General features: G+C 46.6%; 1 long non-coding RNA gene across 2 annotated transcripts in view; it reads right to left on the minus strand.

Moving 5' to 3' along the window:
- The window catches only part of LOC123604000, a 433,813-nt gene that overhangs the window by 135,298 nt on the left and 278,281 nt on the right, over positions 1-20,234 (minus strand). The window contains exons 3-4 of one of the 2 annotated variants that reach the window (XR_006715169.1): positions 6,624-6,712; positions 2,038-3,957 (exon numbers count right to left, since the gene is read on the minus strand). This is a non-coding gene — a long non-coding RNA (uncharacterized LOC123604000). Of the gene's footprint in view, positions 1-2,037; positions 3,958-6,623; positions 6,713-20,234 lie in introns of those variants that run through there. The other variant, XR_006715170.1, reaches the window with a different exon arrangement.

The raw sequence follows: 20,234 nt of genomic DNA on the forward strand, positions 1-20,234 counted from the left end.
TAACTAAATCACCCAGGCACTTCTCGAGACTTAATTTTTGTGTAAGGTGTCAGATCTGTGTCTAGGTTCTTCTTCTTCAGTTTTGTATAAGGATATCTACTGTTCTGGCACCATTTGTTGAAAACACTATCCTTTCTCCACTGAATTGCCATTGCTCCCTTGTCAAAGATCAGCTGACTACATTTCTCTGAGTTTTTTCCTCAGCTCTCCATTCTGTCCCATTGATCTATTGTTCTGTTCTTCAAACAATACCACAGTTTTGATGACTAGCCTTCTAGTAAGCCTTGAAATCTGGTAGTGTGAATCCTCCAACTGTGCCCTTCTTCTTCAGTATTGTGTTGCCTAATTGAGGTCCTTTGTCTTTTCATATATACTTTAGAATCAGTTTATCAATATCTACAAAATAGCTTGCTGAGATTTTGATTGGAATGGTGGTGAATCTACAGATCAAGTTAGGAAGAACTGACACCTTAACAATATTGAGTCTTCTAATCCATGAATATGGTATATCTCTCCATTTATTTAAATCTTTGATTTTTTCCCCCACCAGTGTTTCTCATTTTCCTGCCTGTTTCATTGGTTCATGGCCATGTTTATTCATTTATGTATTGCCTGTGGTTGCTCTCACACTATAATGTCAGACGTGAGAAGCTGAAACAGAAACTGCAATTCACAAAGCCTAAAATACTTACTATCTGGCCATTACAGAAAAAGTTTTCTGATCCCTGATGCAGAGTTCACATTGCTGAGCTTCTTTCTTCCAACTCTGCTTTCAATGATCTTTCTCTTTTATGGCTTTGGGGAAGAAGAGAGCATCTAAAAAGGAATAAGGGTATCTTGAGCCTCAGCAATGAGTTAAAAATTCTCCTTTAGAGGCAGTAAACAGAGGATCAATAGGAACCTTCTTTATTATCAAGGTTTTGTGGGTAGAGTTTAGAAGTAGATTATTTATAGAATTTATGTGTATCTGAACTCAGTGCTGTTGGCCTAGCAGCATCTCAATGCCCCTCATAGCACCTAAAGCACAGGAAGTTCTTAATAAATGTTTGATGGATGAATGAAATAAGGAATGAACGATGTGTGACAAAAGAATCGTCAAGTAGTTACTCTGGGGACTGCTGAGGTGCAGAAGTAATATCCTCAGGAGCTATAAAAATGGAGATGAATGGAACAGAGGCATGGGCCATGTAGCTAGCAGCAGGTATATAAAAAGGATGGCCCTTTGTCTTCCAGGGAAGCCAACAGATGACAGGAACACTGGTTTCTGCACTTAGCAAATGTAGTCTTGTGTTGTATCTGTATCAGTACTAAAGCAATAGGGAGAAGAAAGCCTATTAACCATTATCATGCTCCAGGCACCAGGCTAGGCCCTTTACACACACTATTTCCAAACCACACAATAGTTGCAAGGTAGTCCTTAGTATTCCAGTTTTAAAGATCAGCAAACTAAGAATCAAAGAGCAAAGTGACTCCTTCAAGATCTCTTCGTTTTGAAGTAGCAGAGACAAAACTAACTAGGGGAAGAGGTGCAAAGGAATCTTGAGCCACATGTTACTTTTCAGCCACATTCAGTGCAAATGCCAGCAAATAGCACAAGATGTTGCACGGCTTCCTGCTATCATACAGCCAATATCTATAGATGCCAACTCCAGGGATCTCACAAGCATAGACATTATGCTTATGTCCCACATAGACATTAAGAAATTAGCAGACATATTTCTGCGTCCATGAAAGCCCGTATCTACTCCTAGTCAATTGATTGGTCAAACAAGGAGTGACTTCCAGCTGAGAGCACAGCCCTTCATAGCAGGCACTGAAGGAACATCGGCAAAGGGAGAGATCTGCTTTCTGCCCACAGGAACCTCATGCTGTCCTGGGGAGTCTAGCATGCATGCAGGTACACCTATCCCCACACGGAGAGTCAATGAAACCATTAAAAAGCACATTTAGACAAGTGATCATTACTGCATAGATTTATATATATATATATATATATATATATATATGTATATAGGCATTGACTCAATATGATTAAACTGTGGGGACTTCAAACTCTCCATGTTTGTTTGTTTGTTCATTCATGTATATAACAAATCCTCAACAGTATCTGATTTCCATTGTCCGATTCGTCATGAAACAACAACAACAAAACTAACATTTTTATAGTCCTTTACAGTTTACATAGACTTTACAAATACATCTACCTCGCAAAGTACCTAGCACAGGAATTGTTATTGTACCCATCTTAAATCTTTGCATTCTGAGGTTCAGATAAATGATTTGTCCAAAGTCATGCAGCTAGTAAGCCAAGGACTGCCCACTAGCCTACAGCTCCCTCCTCTTTCCACATATCCCCAAAGCTTTCACGTGCTAACCTTTTGTCTCTGTCCATGAGAAATCTGCAGTCCCCAGGCACCGGGTAGGCAATAGTGAGAGTCTCCTTTTCCTCTCCTGGAGCTTCAAAATGAGATGGCCTCTCCCAGAGGTGCTTGGTAATTTCCTTCTCTTGTGACCGGCAAAACAAAGCAGCTCCCTTTCCAAGAACCAGAGATGATCCAGGCCACCTTTTGCTTGTGTTTTGCAAACTCTGTTCCCACCCCAGCCTAGCTGCTTTGTTTCCTTCAGCACAGAAGGCACATAGGCTCAGCCGGCATCTTCCCAATGCAATGGCCAAGGCATCTTCCGTGGATCTCTTAGCACGAGGCAAGTGAATCTGGTCCAACTCCAAAGCTCTGTGGCACCAACCCACTGCCTCACCCATCCCCAAGGTACACACAAACCAGCCACCCTCTTCTCATCCTCCCACACCCCTGTGGCCCTCTAGTGTCTTCCAACCAAAGAGACATCTACCACTTCCAGGGGGTAAACAAGGAAGAGGGGGATGAAAATGAGGGTAGACTCCCCAAAAGAACCAATGGAAAATCTTTCACTACCTTCCTTCAGCACTAAGCAACAGCTGAGCACCCAAGCCACCTGGAACGAGAGCCTGTATTGACAGAACAGTTTTTGGCATCTCACAACAGGTTGGCCAGGGTCCTTCCCCAGAGGGGAATATTTTGGTGTGAGCAAATCTCAAGGAATGGCCTCATCAAACTTCCCACCTCAGAGGAAGCAGAGCTGACAGGTGAGCTCCTACTAAGAGAAAAGCAATAGTGCCAGAGGGTGACCGTGTGTTTCCTAAGCTTTGGTTGATGGCCACAGGTGTTCGCGGGCTCTTCCCTCTTTTCACCCACAGCGTCTTGGATGTTTTCTGAAAGGCAGGCTGAAGTGTAAGCGGGTGAAATGGACTAGCCACTCTGAGGACGGGCAGGGATTATGACCCAAGCCCCCAGGGTCCTGACATCCAACCACCCATCCAATCCTGTTTATCTTACGATTCAAAGGATAGACGTGCTTTACAAATAATGGGTCGGAAACCAGAACGGGACCAGCAAATACTCTGAAATGTGTTCAGCAGTGGGAGTGGCTTGTCTACATCCGCTGGGCTCAGCGCAGGAAGGAGCTTACTGCGTCTGGTTCACTGTGGTATCCCTGACACCAAGCACAGGGCCTGGCCCAGAGCAGGTGACCAATACATCTTTATCGAATGACCGAGACTTTCTACGCCTTCTCTCTCCTGGAGTCGACGAGCACTAACGTGGTCGTAACAACAGAACTTGGGCCGACGTGGTCAGAACACTCAGTCAGAATGCAGGAGGGGCCTGGTGAGGGCGGAAGGTGGGGACAGCCAGCGGTCGCCGAGCTCAGAGACTCGCACCCTCTGGACTGGAGGGACCGGCCCGCTGATGCATTAAAGGCAGTCCAACTCAGAATATTCTCTGCCGGAAGGAAGGGTCTTGAGTCACTTCAAAGCAGGGGATTGGTTCCGTCTGTGATTCAGGATTCCAGATGAGTCACTCTAAACATGAACTTGTGAAAAAACTTAGAGTAATCGAGCAGATTCTTCCTCCAGGAGCTCTGAGAGAGAAATCGTTATTTTATGGTATTAGTATCGCTGTTGTTGGTACTATCATTACCGCTACGATTTTTTGTTTGTTTGTTTGTTTGTTTGGTCTAACTCACGTTTCCCTTTGGTTTAAACTTCGTACTGGAACTGCTCAGGAGATCCCGAAGGAAGCTCGCCCCCATCCCCCAAATGTGTTTGAATCGATACGCATGAATCTATAGAGAGAGACAGATCTCAGTCCCAAGATTGAACTTAAGTACTGCAGCTGCAGGTTATAAGCCCATAAATAAAGTTTATGGTTAAACTGGCCTGACCTGGCTTTGCCCCTAGGTACAGAAGCAGTATCTTGTCATTAGTATGCAGAACACATCAGCCTAATGTCTGCTCATTTGTTCTCAAGCCACTCTGCTCTATAAATCTTTTGGCGAGGGCGGAGTGGGGGGGTGAGGGGGGGCAGAGTGAGGGGTAGACGGAGAAAGGGTCAGAGGAGGGAGGGGTGCAGGCTGCTCCGAGTTTCACCGCTGCAGTCCAACAGGCGGCCACCGGCTCACGTGCTTGGTAGAGGGGAAAGTCACAAGTCACATAAAATAAAGTATTTTGTTTGTCCAGCGATAGGTGAAGAGGTAGGAGGCTGTGGGAAATCTAATTTGTAAGATGAGAACATTTTCTCACTCTCCGAGTTCCAAAAACAAGTTCAAAGTTATATATCATAGGATTTTACTGACAAAGCAAAGTCCCCCTGCCTTTAGGGTTGCTTATTTTTGCCTTTTGTTTTGTCCTTATTTTCTTGTGTGTTTGGTTTTTGGTTTTCCTTTTTTAAAAAAGGTTTTTCTTTTCGTTGTTGTTCTGGTTTGTTTGTTTTTTGTTTTTTGTTTTGGTTTGGTTTTGCATTCTAAGGAAAGGACTGGATTTTGCTCACCCACACCACATGGGGGGCTCTTAGAGAAGCAGGTGGGGAGTTTTCAGTATTTCCATCCTTGGCAGGCTAGCAAGCTGCTGAGTGTGAAGGCTCAGACCTTGGTCATCTCTGCTGAGGGCTACATGAGAATAAAACGGGGATGAATAGGCACACAGGAGGGCCGACCTTGGAAACCTCCCTGAACCAGAAGCTACTGAAAATTGATTTAATTTGTAGAAGGTGAGCCTTTCTTCTTTGCTAGGATAACTTCCAGTCCAGAATAAATCCTGACTTTGGGAGTATCCTGCTTGGGGACTCTGGCGTTGGGGACTGGGGAAGAGGTGGGCTCTGGGAGTAGGGCAAGCCAGATATTTGTGCCTCTTGAGGGCTTTCCAGTTTCCCACTGGGCAGCAAGCAAGAGGACATCTCACCTTCAGCCTCCAGCCAGGCATAAGGAACTTTCCTTGGCACATTGGAAAGGTGTTGCAGGAATCAGAACAGAGCCTTAAATGACTCACGTCAGGGAGGGATGGTGGCCAGAAAGGGCAGGAAGCTGGAGAGGAGGGCTCAGCCCCACGTTGCGTAGACTGCCCATCCCCCAGCACCCTTCCATGCATGAAAGGTGGTTAAAATGAACCCAGGCTAGCCTTGAAGGGGACATCATGGGTCTTACAGCCTCAGGGCACTGAGTGGAGGAGGGAGTGGGATTACAGGTCCCAGGCTAGCTCTCCAATTCTTGATGACGCTGCCCAGGGACCTAAGGTTACTTATAGGCTGAAGGTTTATATTTAAGCCTCAAGCCCTCTATTTTATTATTATTATTTTAAAAATTTTTAAGTTTATTTGTTTATTTAGAGAGAGAGAGAGAGTGCGCACATGGGAGGGCAGAGAGGGAGGGAAAGGGAGAATCCCAAGCAGGCTCTGCACTGTCAGCACAGAGCCAATGCGGGACTTGACCTCACGAACTATGATGTCATGACCTGAGCCGAAATCAAGAGTCGGACACTTAACTGACTGAGCCAACCAGGCGCCCCAATTATTATTTTAAGTGGAGCATACAACTCTGATCTCAGGGTCGTGAGTTCAAGCCCCACGTTGGGCGTACAGCTTACTCAAGCCCTTTACTTTAAAACTGGTTTCTCCTTCACTTTGGAGTTTCTCAGCTGCAGCACTATTTACATTTGGGACCAGATAATTGGTGCGTGTGCATGTGTGTGTGATTTTGCGTGTGTCTGTGCACTGTAGGATGCTCAGCAGCATCCCTGGCTTTTACCCACAAGATGCCAATAGCATCCCCCACCCGGTGGTGACAATCAGAAAATATCTGTAGACATTGCCAAATGACCCTTGGGGGCAAAATCACCCCCAGTTGAGAATCACTGCTCTTCTCCCTTTTGCCTCCTCCAGGCAATGCCATCAGCCTGACCATGCTGGCTCCCAGGGCCTTCCATGCACAGGCAGGAGAAGCAGGGCCCTGGGGGTCATAGCAAAGGAGGAAATACAAAGAAGCATGCCCGGTTCCTGACCTCAGGGAATCTGTTGCCCCAAAGTGCTTTTAAATTCATCCTCAGAACTTAGACCAAAGAGAGACAAGAGAAATGGCTCTTCAGGTAGGGCTGTCAGATTTGGCAACCACAACAGCAAGGAATGCGTGTTTTAGTATAAGTGTGTCCCATGTCATATTTGGGATATACTTACACTAAAAAAAAAAAATTACTGGTTATTCATCTGGAATTCGAATTTACCTGGGGATCCTGTATCTTATTTGGCAATACTCACTTCAGGTGGTGGTGATCACATAAGGAAAAAACCCAGAGCGATGTTCTCATGGTGCAGAAATATTCCATTTTCTTGGAGCAGGATTTGACCTGTAATTGCAAACAAAAAAGGCAGATCTCTCCTTAATCAGAGCACTGAAGCGCTCTCAGAATTCAGGCGGGACTGGAAGACCAGGGGACGTCTGCGTGGTTGTCTAGCTCTCTCTCCGTCTGAAAGAGTAGCCGCTGCTCCCCGCTGGTGGTCCTGTTTGCACACCCACCTTGGAGAATCTTGCCCTGGAACTGGCTACAGAGAGGAAACACAGGACTGTGGGTGGGCGAGTCTCTGCCAGGCTTTATCTGGAAGGGGGAGATGTGGCCACTTCATAAACCCACCCGTAAGAGGCACTTTTCCTGCTGGAGCCAGAGGAGCTGGGGCGGGGGTGGGGGGGGGGGATCTTCACTGGCCTTTTCCTCTGCCATCAATCTTTTTCCTCTTTGAAGGAGAGGCGCCATTACTCATGGCCCGACAGAGTGAACGGAGGGGAAGACGGCCAGGGGAAGAAGAGAGCACCTAACTGGCAGGCAGGTGAAGGCCTCTGGGAATCCGGGGGAGGGGGGAGCAGAGAGGGACAGTCCCGGAAGGGAAGTTCATCAAGGCCGGGCCCCAGAGTAAGCTCAACGCTGACCATGAGTCAAGCTGAGCAAATCTGGCTCTCAGAGTTTCAGGGGAGCCTCCATGTGGGGAGGAGGGAACAGGAAGACGCAGGTGCTTAGGCAGATCCTTCAGGGCCATTGAAACCTCCCCCGTCTGTGTCTGTGCGGAAGGACGGTGCTGTGGCCACAGCTGGGGTCCGGGACCACAGTTCAATCTTAACCTGCCTGACTCACCTTCTCATACACATCTCTGTCTCTTCATTTGTGAAGCGAAGGGGCTGATCCCAAATGATTTTTACAATCTCTCTGATTGCCAAATCCTGCTCTGCTTTTCTTTCCATTTCCCGCTACAAGCTTGGGGTGTTCTGCTACTTACTTCCTTTCGTGAAAATCTGAAGCTCTGAGAAACTGTAGGGAACCCTTGGGCCCTAAGATTTCCTTAGGGAAGATGATGCAAAGGGATACCCTGTCCAACAAGAGAACACAGTCCCTGGAGGATTAGCAGTCAGCACCCCTAAGTGGTGAGCGGGGCGGGGGGCACCCCTCAATCACAGTGTAACCCGAGGGAAGCAGGTCACTTCTGACACTCAGTGATACCCACCTGTAAAATGGAGGAGTAATCCCTACAGTTTATTGGGACAACAAATGAGACAGCTGCTAGGGAAGCATTGTTAAAAATAGAAAAGCTGTACGCATATTATATCTAATAATACACACGTGTGGCGCACGCACACGTGCACACACACACACACACACACACAGGGCAGCGTGACTCCAGCGGTCTCTAGCCGTTAAGAGTGGAAACAGAATAAGAGCGTGTCTGGGAAGGGAGGGGGCCAGGTCTTTGGGAAGCTGCTGCCAGTCTGTCTTTCCTTCAGGACAACAGCTAAATTCCAGAGCCTCATCAGACGGGCCCTCCATGTCTTAGTAAAACTAAACTGGCAAGCGTGACCTCCCCTTGGCGGTTCACCTTATTGAAGCTGTCTGGTAGGTGAGACATTTATTAACATGGATGGACTGCCTACCGCGAGGGCCCCACTGCGGAGGGCTCAGCGGAATGAATTCCTTCCCCAGATGCAATAAGTCTCTGCTTCAATACGGAATTTGATCAAGTCCTCCTTGCCGAAGGGCCTTGCCTGAAGGAAAGCTGTGTTTTTGACATGGGAATAGTCAATCCATGGGGCTATAGAGCTGTAAATGTGAACTCCAGTCCTGGGAGGCACGCGGTTCCGTAATTCTGGACAGGCCACTTCAAACTCAGTTTCCCGTCTGGGAACTGGATTAAAACTGTCCACAGTAAGAATGGAGATGGGAAGGGAGAGCACTAAAAATTTCACTGAGTCAATCCGTTCGAATGTTGGATGGGTCACAGATCAGTCTCTCTACTGGAGACCCAGGGCACACACCCATAGTTAAGATGAAATATTCGGGAAAAATCTCAGAACCAGCTTAAGCAGTACTGCGAATGTGTTAGCTATCTATTGCTGTGTAACAAGTGATCCTAAAATTTAGCAGCTGCGGACAACAAACACTTACTATCTCAGAGTTTCTATGCGTCAGGAATCTGGGCTCAGCTCAGCTGGGTGCCCCAACTCTCACAGAGTGGATTCATCTCCAGCCTTGACCCATGGAGTAGGGGAGGATATCAGCTTCTAAGGTCACTCACATAGCCACTGGACGGAGGGTTTCAGGTCCACAATAACTGTTAGCCTGAAGCCTCCTTCAGTTCCTTGTTGTGTGGGCTTCTCTGGAACATGGCTCACAACCTAGTTATTGGTTTCCCTTACAATGAGGGAGGGCAAATGTGATGGTTAAGTGGATACGTCAACTCGGCTGTACCATGGCACCCAGATATTTGGTCAAATATTTAATCTGGACGTTTCTCTGAATGTGTACATTGGGTGAGATTAACATTTAAATGAGTCAAGCAGATTACGTCTGTAGTATGGGTGGGCCTCATCCAATTATGTGAAGGCCCTAACAGAGCAAAGACTGACCTGCCCACAGAAAGAAAATGTTCTGCTAGCAGATGGGCTTTAGACTTGAACTCTTCCCTGAGGCTTCAGCCTGTTGGCTTCCTCCATCAGATTTTGGACTCACTGAACCTTTGCAATTGCATGAACCAATTCTTTAAAATCAGTCAATCAATCAATCAATCAATCAGTCAATCATCTACCTATCCATCAGCTATCCATCTGTCCTGTTATTTGTTTCTCTAGCAAACCCTGATTAATACAGAGAGAATGAGAGAGCAAGCAAGGTGGGAATCCCAGACTTCTTGTAGCCCAATCTTGAAAGTGAAACCCCATCCCTTTTTTCCCCAATTTTTTTTTATTGTGGCAAAATACACAGAACATAAAATTTGCCGCTTAAACTGTCTCTCAATCTACAGCTCAGTAGTATTAAATCCCTTTATAATGTAGTGTCACATCACCACCATCCATCTCCAGAACTTCTTCATCTTCCCCATCTGAAACTCCCCGTCCATTAAACAATAAACTCCTTTCCACACTCCCCTGACACACCCCCCCCCCCCCCACCACTCCTAGCAACCACCACTCTATTTCCATCTCTGTTTGACTACTTTAGCTACCCCATGTGACTGGAAAACAGTCCTTTCGTGGCTGGCTGCTTTCACTTAGCGTTATGCCCTCAAGGTTCATCCGTGTTGTAGCAGGTGTCAGAATTTCCTTCCTTTGTTAAGGCTGATAATATTCCTTTGTTTGGATAGACCACGTTTTGCTTATCCACTCATCTGTGACACCCATCAGCTTTTGCTGTATTCTACTGGTTAGAGGTGAGTGGCTGGGTCCAGCCCACCCTCAAGGGGAGGGACTTACGAAGGGTGTGCATGCCAGGTGACAGGGATCACTGGTAGTCATTCTCAAAGCTGCCCACCCCAGCAGGTGTCAGGGGACAAACTAACACTCTTATGAAGCTTATCAGCTCTATGATCTTGGGGCAAATGATTTAACCTCCTCAAGCCTCATTTTCTCATCTGCTATAGGGAGGGAGGGAGGGAGGGAGGGAGGGAGGGAGGAAAACAAAAAACCTCTTACAGTGATTCTATTGTGCAGTCATGGTCATAAGGAGTGAAGAGGCATTGTAGCAGGGGGACCGTGTGTTAGTTTCATCCCTCAAACACAGCTAGATTGACATCAAATCATTTTGAACACCTAGGAGATCGATCTGAGGATTAAGAGGACAATCTGCATAATGTGAGGCCGTCATGGTCAGGATCTACTGCATAGAGTAGGGGTTAGCAAACTATGGCCCATGAGCCAAATGGCCCACCACTTGATTTTGTAAATAAAGTTTTATTGAAACATAGCTACATTCATTCACTTAACATATTGTCTATGGCAGCTTTCTCACTACAATGGCAGAGTTGTATAACTGCAACAGAGACCACATGGTAACTATCTGGCACTTTACAAAAAAAAAGTGGCCTACAGGCAGTGGTCCTTAAACTTTGGCGGATATCAGAATCCCCAGGGAACTTTATAAAAACGCAGAGGCCCGGGCCCTTTCTTACTTCCATAAGCCCGGGCCTCTGAGTCTTTACTGGACCTCTGAGTGAGCCTACATACTAGAGTCACTACCCGGACTGATGAGGGAGACCAGGAGAAACACCACCCACAGTTGCCTATTGGCAGACACTGGGCTAAAGTTCTGAATGATGACCTCTCATCTCTGTCTCTCTCTCTCTATGACAGTCTTCTGCCCCATGGAGCTACCGATTCAAACAAGCTTATCTCCCCAAATGGAGATGTCACACGAATCATTTCAGCTCCTCATGAAACCGTGGCACGATGCCGTCCCACACGGTTCCCTGAATCACAGCCTCTGCGTAGGCAGAGGCCCCATCGCTGGCTGCAGTCATGCACTGGGGCGCAACGTGGTCAACGTGTAAGAGCTGGTTGTGTTCTTGCACAGGATGCGTAAAGCCCACACCTTTGTTCTTACCACTATCTCCTCTGCGGTGTTTTGTTCATGGGGATATCCCTGACACATGTCCAATGCAAAGGTTGTTACTCTGGTTCGGGGGCTCTCGGCCATGACCATGCATCATTAGAACCCCTATGGAGTTTCAAAGAACTAACCAATAATCTGATGCTTGGGCTACACTCTTGGGGAATTCTCACCTGGCAGGTCTGGGGTGGCAGGTAGGCAGCTGATTGTAATAACGCAGTCACCTGGCCTGGGAATCGTTGTTCTAGACTCTAGAATCTAGAGCAGTGATTTCCAAACATTACCACGCATCAGACTCCCCTGGAGGGCTTGTTAAAACACAGATGGCTGGGCCCCACCCTAGAGTTTCTGGGAGTTCTGGGGTGGGACCCACGAATTTGCCTTTCTAGCAAGTTCCCAGGTGTTGTTGCTGAGGCTGCTCTGGGGACAAGACTGTGAGAACCACTATTTTAGGACATCATGAGGTCTGACGGTGGAAGGGACTTGAACGGATGGAGCATGGGCTGCATTGAGGGCATTTGGGTCCTGTGGTAAAGCCACTGGCAAGTCAGTCCCTCCAGGTCTCTGCTTTGTTGTGTGTGGATACCAAGTCCACTGGGGGCCCAACGAGGTGACATAATATCTGCTGATCTCCAGATAATTCCCCGCGGAAGGCACCGGGAAAAGATCAAGGATGATGAACAAAGGATAGGCGAAACAAAGCCCAGGAAAACAAAGCATTTCAAAATTGAAATTCCTCAAAGCTTCTTTAAAACCCACCACCAGTGGGAACCTGAAAGTGTAATTACATAACCCGTGAATATAATTAGGCGCTTCCCTTCTGTCCCCACCCACTTCTCTCAGGCTTTGGGTATGGGAGAAGGAGGAGGGGGTCCTGAGAGCCTCCAGACTCACAACATAACACCCTACATTCCCCTGCTCTTATAAACTTCCTCAAAAAACAGTACTTGGATCTGGCTGGAGCCAAACCCCAGAGCTTCTTGTCCATCAATTAATATTTATTGGGCCTTCACAATGAGCTAAGCAGGCTTATAAAAGACAACAGTTCCTGCAGACTGTTATTAAGCCGAAAAAGAACAAGCACCTCGCCTTCCTTTTCACAAGGTGTTGGCAGCTGGGTGGTTGTGTCTGGGTCAAAATGAACATTCAACCACTCAGCCCACAAAAATTTACTGAGCACTCGCCATGTTGCAGACACTCTTCTAGGCACTGGAGGTGTGGCCGTGAGCAAAACAGACAGAAACCCCTGCTCCAAGTAGCGGGCAGACAAGACGGAGTCTCTAAGAAGCTTGGGGACAGAGGCTGGTGTCCGATCTCTACACATGTGGCACCCCAGTCCTGCCACTGGGTCAGCCGGTCTGCCAGGAAACCGCTCATTTAAAGAAAAATCCAAAACTGTTTATTTTATGGGCTCTTTTCCAAAACATAGACATCTATGATCTCGAGGCCCTATGGGGTCTGACTTTAGACACATTTTCTTCATGAATGAATTGGACGCTCACTGGATCTCCAAATCTCTTGCCCAAATAAAATATTCATTCTAAAGCCATTTGGAGCCCAAACACCAGAAACTCTCTGGAGCATCATCTCCTCAGCAGCTCGGTTCCTCAGAATCTGTGTGCCCGTTAAGAGGCTGCCCCGACCCTCGCCGGAAGCTGTGGCTGTTCCAGGTCAATGGTGGCTCGTTGACCCCTTCCCAAAAGGCACTTGTAGTTTTTACAGTGTGTTGTGCCCTTCTTAGAAGGTGGTTGGGTACCAGAGAGCCCGTATCTCAGCCTGGCTGGTGGCTCCCAATCAGGATCCTGTGAATAGAAGCTTCCCAGAGACAGGTACCATTTGCTCTGTCCAGTGTGGCAAACTTAGCATCTAGCAGTTTTCCTGGAGCCCAACAGGCGAGTGTCGGAAAGGAGGAGCGAATAAATGAATCAGAAGCACTTTGTGGACCTTTGTAGTCCCACGAAGCTTGTGCCAGGAACCTTCTCCACCCTCATGTTTGTCATATCGACCTCACGGAGGACATTCGCTGAGCCCGTGGCGCATGGAGGTGAGACATGAGACCAGGGTTGTAATTGGAGACCCACAGAATGGGAACAGCCACTGGAAGATCTAGATAATTGTTCCACGGGGGTTGGGGGGGGGGTGAACGGAGGGCAATGGCTTATGAGCTGGTCAGAAAGCAACAACTAGCCTCATATATTTTTCTCCTGCAACCCCACTCCTCGACATCAGGTAAAAAGGGGGCATCCGGGTGAAGTTTGAAAGAGATGCATTTGAACTCATTACCTTTGGAGGCAATTAAGCTGGGATGAATGGGGATTGAGCCCCATATTTGGAGATGAGGAGGCAGAAGGAACAAAACATCGAAGCAGCTCAGTATTGTTGCAGGGTGACACAAGAATGTGTGAAGGGATGCATAGTGGGTTAGCATAAGCCCACTAGCACAGGTAGGAAATGTCACAGAGCCAACCTAGTATACGTGCTGTAGGGGAGGAGGAATCAGAAAACCAGCCAAGTCTGTAAGAAAAGACCCACCTGGGATAAGCAATCACCATGTGCTTGTTCTCACTGTGTGGAACATGTTTTGCTTTCTTTTTCTTATCCCTTGAGATCTTGACACTTGCAATTATCTCTCCCTGGAATGGCAAGACTTATCTTTCCAGAAAACTCCTCTGCATCCTTCAAAACTTAGTTTTCATTTCATCTCTCACCCCCAAAATGACTGCTTTTCCCAGGGATTACCACGGTACCCTCGACTTCCACCATCGTTGCATGCGTGATTCAACGCTATGTTTGAACATGTTACGTGTCTATCTACCTTGCTGGACCATGAGTTCCCGGAAGCCAGGATCCTATCCTATTCACCTTCGTTCTCTCCAGTATCTGGCATGAAGTAGTCCTCAAGGCACGTTTCTCGTATTGAAAAATAAATAAATAAATAAATAAATAAATAAAATAAAAGGAAAAATGACTACTACAGGCCTTGTCAAATTTGAACATCCGATGGGGACATGTCTATATGGGGGAAACCGAGTTGTTGTGGACGGTTGAAAAATGCTCCCTGAGTGAGACCTTCCAGGTTGTGGGCAGTGGGGACGAACACATGTCAACGCCGGGCCAGAGCTACCCCATCATTCCGGAGGCCCTCTCAGGAAGCAGGGAGGCTCACAGGCGATTGGAGACTTGTTTATATCAAATAAGCACTTGCTGGAATATTCAAAAATCAGCAAGTTCCAACTTGAACTCTCCAGAGAAGTCATGGCCATTTACCCTCCATTTGGTTCAAGAGTTTGAGCAGCTCGACGAGGATTCAGTCTGACCCCTTGATGGGAGATCCATTGGAACGGCTCGAGCCCCAGTGTCAATGGGACCTCGGGAACGTTGTGAAGACAAACTACCCCTCATCCCACTGCTGGGTGTCTCTGTGTTGCTACCTGAGAGAGTAATAAGCAAAATGAAATAACTGTGGTATTTACCGCTGTTAATTAACAGCAAGGTGTTCATGAGTAATGTTGTGGTATTAAGGGTGTGGTGCAGCTTTTCGTTACTGACTCCTTCCTTCGCAGGGTTATAAACTCCAGAAGAGATGTTCCCTCCTGGCTGAAACTTGGCAGCTGGCCTGAGGTTCTTCCCTGTGGCTGGTGCTGGACCTGCCCGCTCATCAGCCTGTTGAGATCTGCCTCCGTTTCCACAGCAGTCACTGCTAGGGCCATGAGCTTCTGGAAAACTTGCCATTGGAAGCCACTCATGCTCCCCCACCAGCATACAAAGCTCCTAAAGCAAAGATTTAAATAATGGGACTGACATGCTCTAGAAATGTCCAAGTCCATGGGAAGTCACCCAAAAAAGCCACCAGGAAGTAGCATGTGAGGGCATAAGGCTGTCTTTGTCCGGCAGGTAGGTGCAGAAGTGTTACGTCAAGAACACATCTGTTATTCTCAGGACCCAATACTCAACAGCTCTAGCAAAGTCCTCTGAGGGTTGTCTCAGATGAGAGGATATATTAGGGAATGAGCTGGGGGTAGTGTGTCTTCTATTTGGATGAAGTTTATAAGTTATAACATGCTCTGGCTTCACATTCCCTGAGCAATGTTCACATCCCGCTAGGTTTTGCACTTTATGTTTTCCATCGCCTTTTCACAAACAATATTTCATTTTCATGTTCTTCCGTCCCACAACCCTCTGAAATGGGCAACGGTGGGGCGGGGGTGGGTGGGATTGTTACTCTGGTTTCACAGATAAAGAAATCGAGTTTCGGAAAATTCAAATGACTTTCCCAGATTCACATGACATGTCCACACTCAAACTCAAAGCTTCTGATGCCAAGGCCAGTGCTCAGACTTTCCACCCTAGCTTGTTCTAGAAAACTAAGAGTCACCACTGGTCCCACTTCTTGCAAAGCTGACTGGCAAGCGGGTTGATGGTAATGGATTATGAATTTCCCTCTGGGAAGGGAGAGTTGCTCAATGAGCTGCATTTCTCTTTCGCTTAAACCTAAGAGAAACTTGGTTCAGCTTGGCTTGGATTTCCAATGGTTAGGGACCCAGAATGAGAGGCCCTTCTGAATTCTATCACCAAGTCAGAGAAGGAGAACCCAGGGCAGATGCTCTGGAGACCATCACCAGACCCCCACACCCAATCAAACAATAGCTATACTAAATGTAACCTCCTTAGCCCCCAAGTCCTTAAAAAGCAATAGCACGGTAAAAGGAACCAACAAATTAGTAACCCATTACCTACAGATTTTAATTAGTAATGAAAACTAGACCCAACATGAACTCCTCTCTAGAAAGTCTTTCTGTTCCAACCACCTGGCAGGGATATTCCCTCCTATCTGGGAATGCTTTCAAGAAGTTGGCAACAGCCAGCTCAACCTGTCCCATCCTCCAAGATGAAGGAAAGAAACCCTTGGATGAGCCACGGAAGCCCAGCCAACGACTCCAGCAGAGCTCAGAGACCCATGGAAAAGTGACAGGGCTTGGTTGCAGTTGCAAATCTTAGCAGATCTTGGCTAAACCATACAGAAACCAAAAAAAAAAAAAAAAAAAAAAAAAGGAAAGAAAGGAAAAGAAAGATGCCTCATTTTCACACTTGGAGATTTATTTTTTTTTTTAAATTTTTTTTTCAACATTTATTTATTTTTGGGACAGAGAGAAACAGAGCATGAACGGGGGAGGGGCAGAGAGAGAGGGAGACACAGAATCGGAAACAGGCTCCAGGCTCTGAGCCATCAGCCCAGAGCCCGACGCGGGGCTCGAACTCACGGACCGCGAGATCGTGACCTGGCTGAAGTCGGACGCCCAACTGACTGCGCCACCCAGGGGCCCCAACACACTTGGAGATTTAAAGGCTACTCTTGGTTATCCACCCGAACAAAGTTTAACACAGTGTACATAAAAAGGTGCTTATGTTTAATTTTGAGATGAGCTAAAAATGCTTTATATTGCAATTGCTTCTCTACCTCCTTGGAGTTGCTTTGGCTCCCATTTACATTATGAGGCATCATTTGATCGTGTATTAGCTGTGCAATGAGAAAAAAGAGGTGATGAGTGGGGCGCATGGACTGGATATGAAGGATGGAGCATGGAAATTTCGTACATGAAGAACCTGCTTGGCATATGGGTCTTGGCTCTTTCTCACAGGGGTTTTCCTTTCTGAGCAAGGAGGGGAAGGAGCCATCCCAGAATTAGTTTTAATGCCTCCCTACATTCAGGGAATTGTCTCAGCCGCTGCTGATCTTCTGGTCCCTCCACAACTGCTGCTACCCTGAGGTGATGTGGCTGGTGATCCACAGAGATGAGGGTTGGTGCCTCCCAGCCCCCTAAGAGTTGGAACAATCCACAAGGTAAGGGGAAGCAGACATCCCTCCTTGCCCTGGGAGCCTGTGCCTCTCTAGTCTTCCCCAATCCACCTGCTTGAATGTGCACATTTTTTCACTGAGGGGTTAGGAACATCTCAATATTGGGGACTTCAACTTCCTTATCTCCTTGTACCTTACCAAGGTGAAGAGGCATCACAGAACTCAGGAAAGTAGAGTTCCCATGTGGAGATACCCCTTCTCCTGTCCGTCCCTTTCCTCAGGCCCCGTATCCTCCCATGAGCTCCTCCAGAACGTACCCCACACTCTTTCCTCAAGAAATCTACCCTTCCCTCATTTCTTACTTAGATGTAGCAAACTGAGCATTCTATTAGATGCTAACAAAGGATCTCATCTATGTGTGTTTGGAAACTCAAGGAAATGAGTCCCAAGAGTTGGGTAGGTGGTGGGAGTTCAAGTTCACATTACACCTTCTTCAGCAGGAAGCTGCCGCTGATATACTCACAAGTTACCTAAGAAGCAAGTCCTCCTCACCAAAGCCAGCAGCGCTGTATTTTTCTCAGAGATGCCCCCATCTGGTCTTATATGAGGAAAACACATCCCTCCTCAGAGCGTGGTTAGATTTTTTTTTATTCTTTTGAAAATGATAATCCTGGAATTAATATATTAAAATACGTTGGATTCCAGAGATTTACTTATATAAGAGTATACTAGGAGTGGACGAAACTTACTCATCAGTGCTGGATGGTGACAGTTATAATTAGGTAGTGCTGGTGACCTAATCTTTCCTCAGTTTACCTCACTGCAAACTGGTAATTGAGATGTTGTTTACAGGGTCTTTTTCCCAGGAACAAAGCTTGCCTTGAGTTCCTCCTCATGATGACGTGAGATATAAGTAAGGGGAATAACTAAAAGAGTTCTGGAAACTTCCCCTATTGTGTGATATATGTTACATACCTAAAAAATAACAGTAAGCAAGAGATGAGGGTTTTAACAGGGGAGGTCAGCTACTCACATAACTTGATGGAAAAATTGGCCGTTTCTGTGGAAGAAGAATGTTCTTCTTGACTGAGGGATGTACATTTTAAAAAAGTAGTCGCTCAGGAGCACACGGGTGGCTCAGTCGATTAAGCGTCTGACTTCGGCTCAGGTCATGATCTCGCGGTGCATGAGTTCGAGCCCCACATTGGACTTTGTGCTGACAGCTGGGAGTCTGGAGCCTGCCTTAGATTCTATGTCTCCCTCTCTCTGCCCCTTCCCTGCTCGTGCTCTATCTCTAGCTCTCAAAAACAAAATAAACATTAAAAAAAAAAAAAAGCTGCTCAATTAGCCAACCAGATCATTCACATAAACCCTGTGATCAGTGATAGATCATTGTCACATCTGAAAATAGACATGAATAGATTACACAACATGACCCAAACAAATCAAAATTGATTGGTCTTTTTCAATCAACCACAACAGAATACAGCTAACGGGGGAAGCCCATGGGGACTTGATGCTTCCCCCAGAGGAACTCCCCCTCCCCCCCACAAAGGTGATGCATTCCAGAAGAGTAACTATCCTTTAAATCATGTGACGTATGTATTATTTCAAAACGCTTCATATCTCTAAATTTTAACTTCACAGACTTCGTGAGGACATCGGAATCTCTAGGTTTCAAGTGGTAAGATGGATGGTAAGGGTAAATGAGGCTTCATGGCCACTTGTCTAATGGACGGTGTGTCCAGGATTGTAATCTTGTCAGTGAAGCCTGAGTTCTTCCTCTCCTCTCCTCCAGGAACATAAGGTTCTGTTTAGCTCATGCCGTCTTGGCCATTCCTTTTCCAAGAAAAGTAAGTGTGCTCCCCAAACCATACGAAGGGAAATAACAATCTGGAACTCCCTTGGCCTCTTGGCCTCAAAGCACCCCCGTGGGCGTTGACAGGCATGTCAGAATGAAAGAGAAAGAGACGGTGCCCATCTCCCCCTCTTTGCTCTGGGGTGCAGGTTTTTCAGCCCCTGCTATACCAGGGAACAGGATTAGACAGGCTGACTGGGCATCAGGTTTCAGATTCCTAACTTCTTTTCTCTTTTCTCCTCAGCACGTTGGCTTGAGAACTGACACCAGAACAGGAAGGGGTGAAATGGTAGGGGCAACACGAAGGACTAGAGGGGGACAGATAACTCGGAGAGCTGGAGGGAGGGAGAGTCAGAAAGTGTGAAGACAGACACCTCACAGGGACATATGCAGCTAAGTGAACAGTACGGTGGTCATGGCCATGTCAGGGTTAGACCCTGGGCACATCTGAAGCCTTAGGAAGGAGGAAGTGGATGGCAAACTCAGATGGAAACCACACATGAGAAAAGTAAGAGAGAAGTAAGTCTTATCAAAGGGGGGAGAATCCATACTGACTGTTGGCATTCATGCGTTCCAGTCCTTGATGAAAAATAGACAGACTTACTGATTAATGAGCTGTGTAATTAAGCCAATGGCTAAAAAGAAATACAAATTTAAAAACTGTCTTGAGCTCTGTAGCAGGAGAGAGCAGAAGAAAGGTTCCAGGAAAGGTGCCTCATCGATAGTGAGGCTGATTAAAAGCAAGACCAAATGATTCCGGAGTACATTCGAAGAGGGAACTCTGACTCCATTTTTTATCTGGATAAAAGGCTGAAATGTCCTCAGATGGCCCTTTTGAATTCTGGCTGGCCGCTGTGTGCAGGGGACAGCCTCCCCGCAGGCACTGAATCCTACAGTAAGATGATGTTAAAAGCTGAATTGTCAAGTTCCATTTCCTCAGTGTAATGAGGAAGAAGGGTGCAAAATTTGGAGTCGGAAACTTGGGTTTAGCTCCAGAATCTGTCTCTCCCTCTCTGTGTGATCTTGGGCAAAGTCACTCAAACTCTCTGAGCCCCGCTTCTCCACTGTGTGTGACATAAGTGATAATGCTCAACACACAGTATTGTTGTTAAGTATCATCTTCTAGAATATGAGTAAAAGTATTCAATGCCAGAAGAGACTTTGTAAGTGTTGATATTCTTTAGCTGAGAACATCCAGACTCAAGAGGTGAAATAATGTTCAAATGGCTAGTTTAAAAAGTGGCTGGTTAATATAATAGCTAAGAACATAACTTGGGTCTCTTAGCTAATGCTTCTTGCTGGTTGAGAGCTAGTGATTTGGGAGCGTTTTATAAATGTTATAATATGGT

Source organism: Leopardus geoffroyi, chromosome E1, assembly GCF_018350155.1.
Source record: "Leopardus geoffroyi isolate Oge1 chromosome E1, O.geoffroyi_Oge1_pat1.0, whole genome shotgun sequence".
NCBI lineage: Eukaryota > Metazoa > Chordata > Mammalia > Carnivora > Felidae > Leopardus > Leopardus geoffroyi.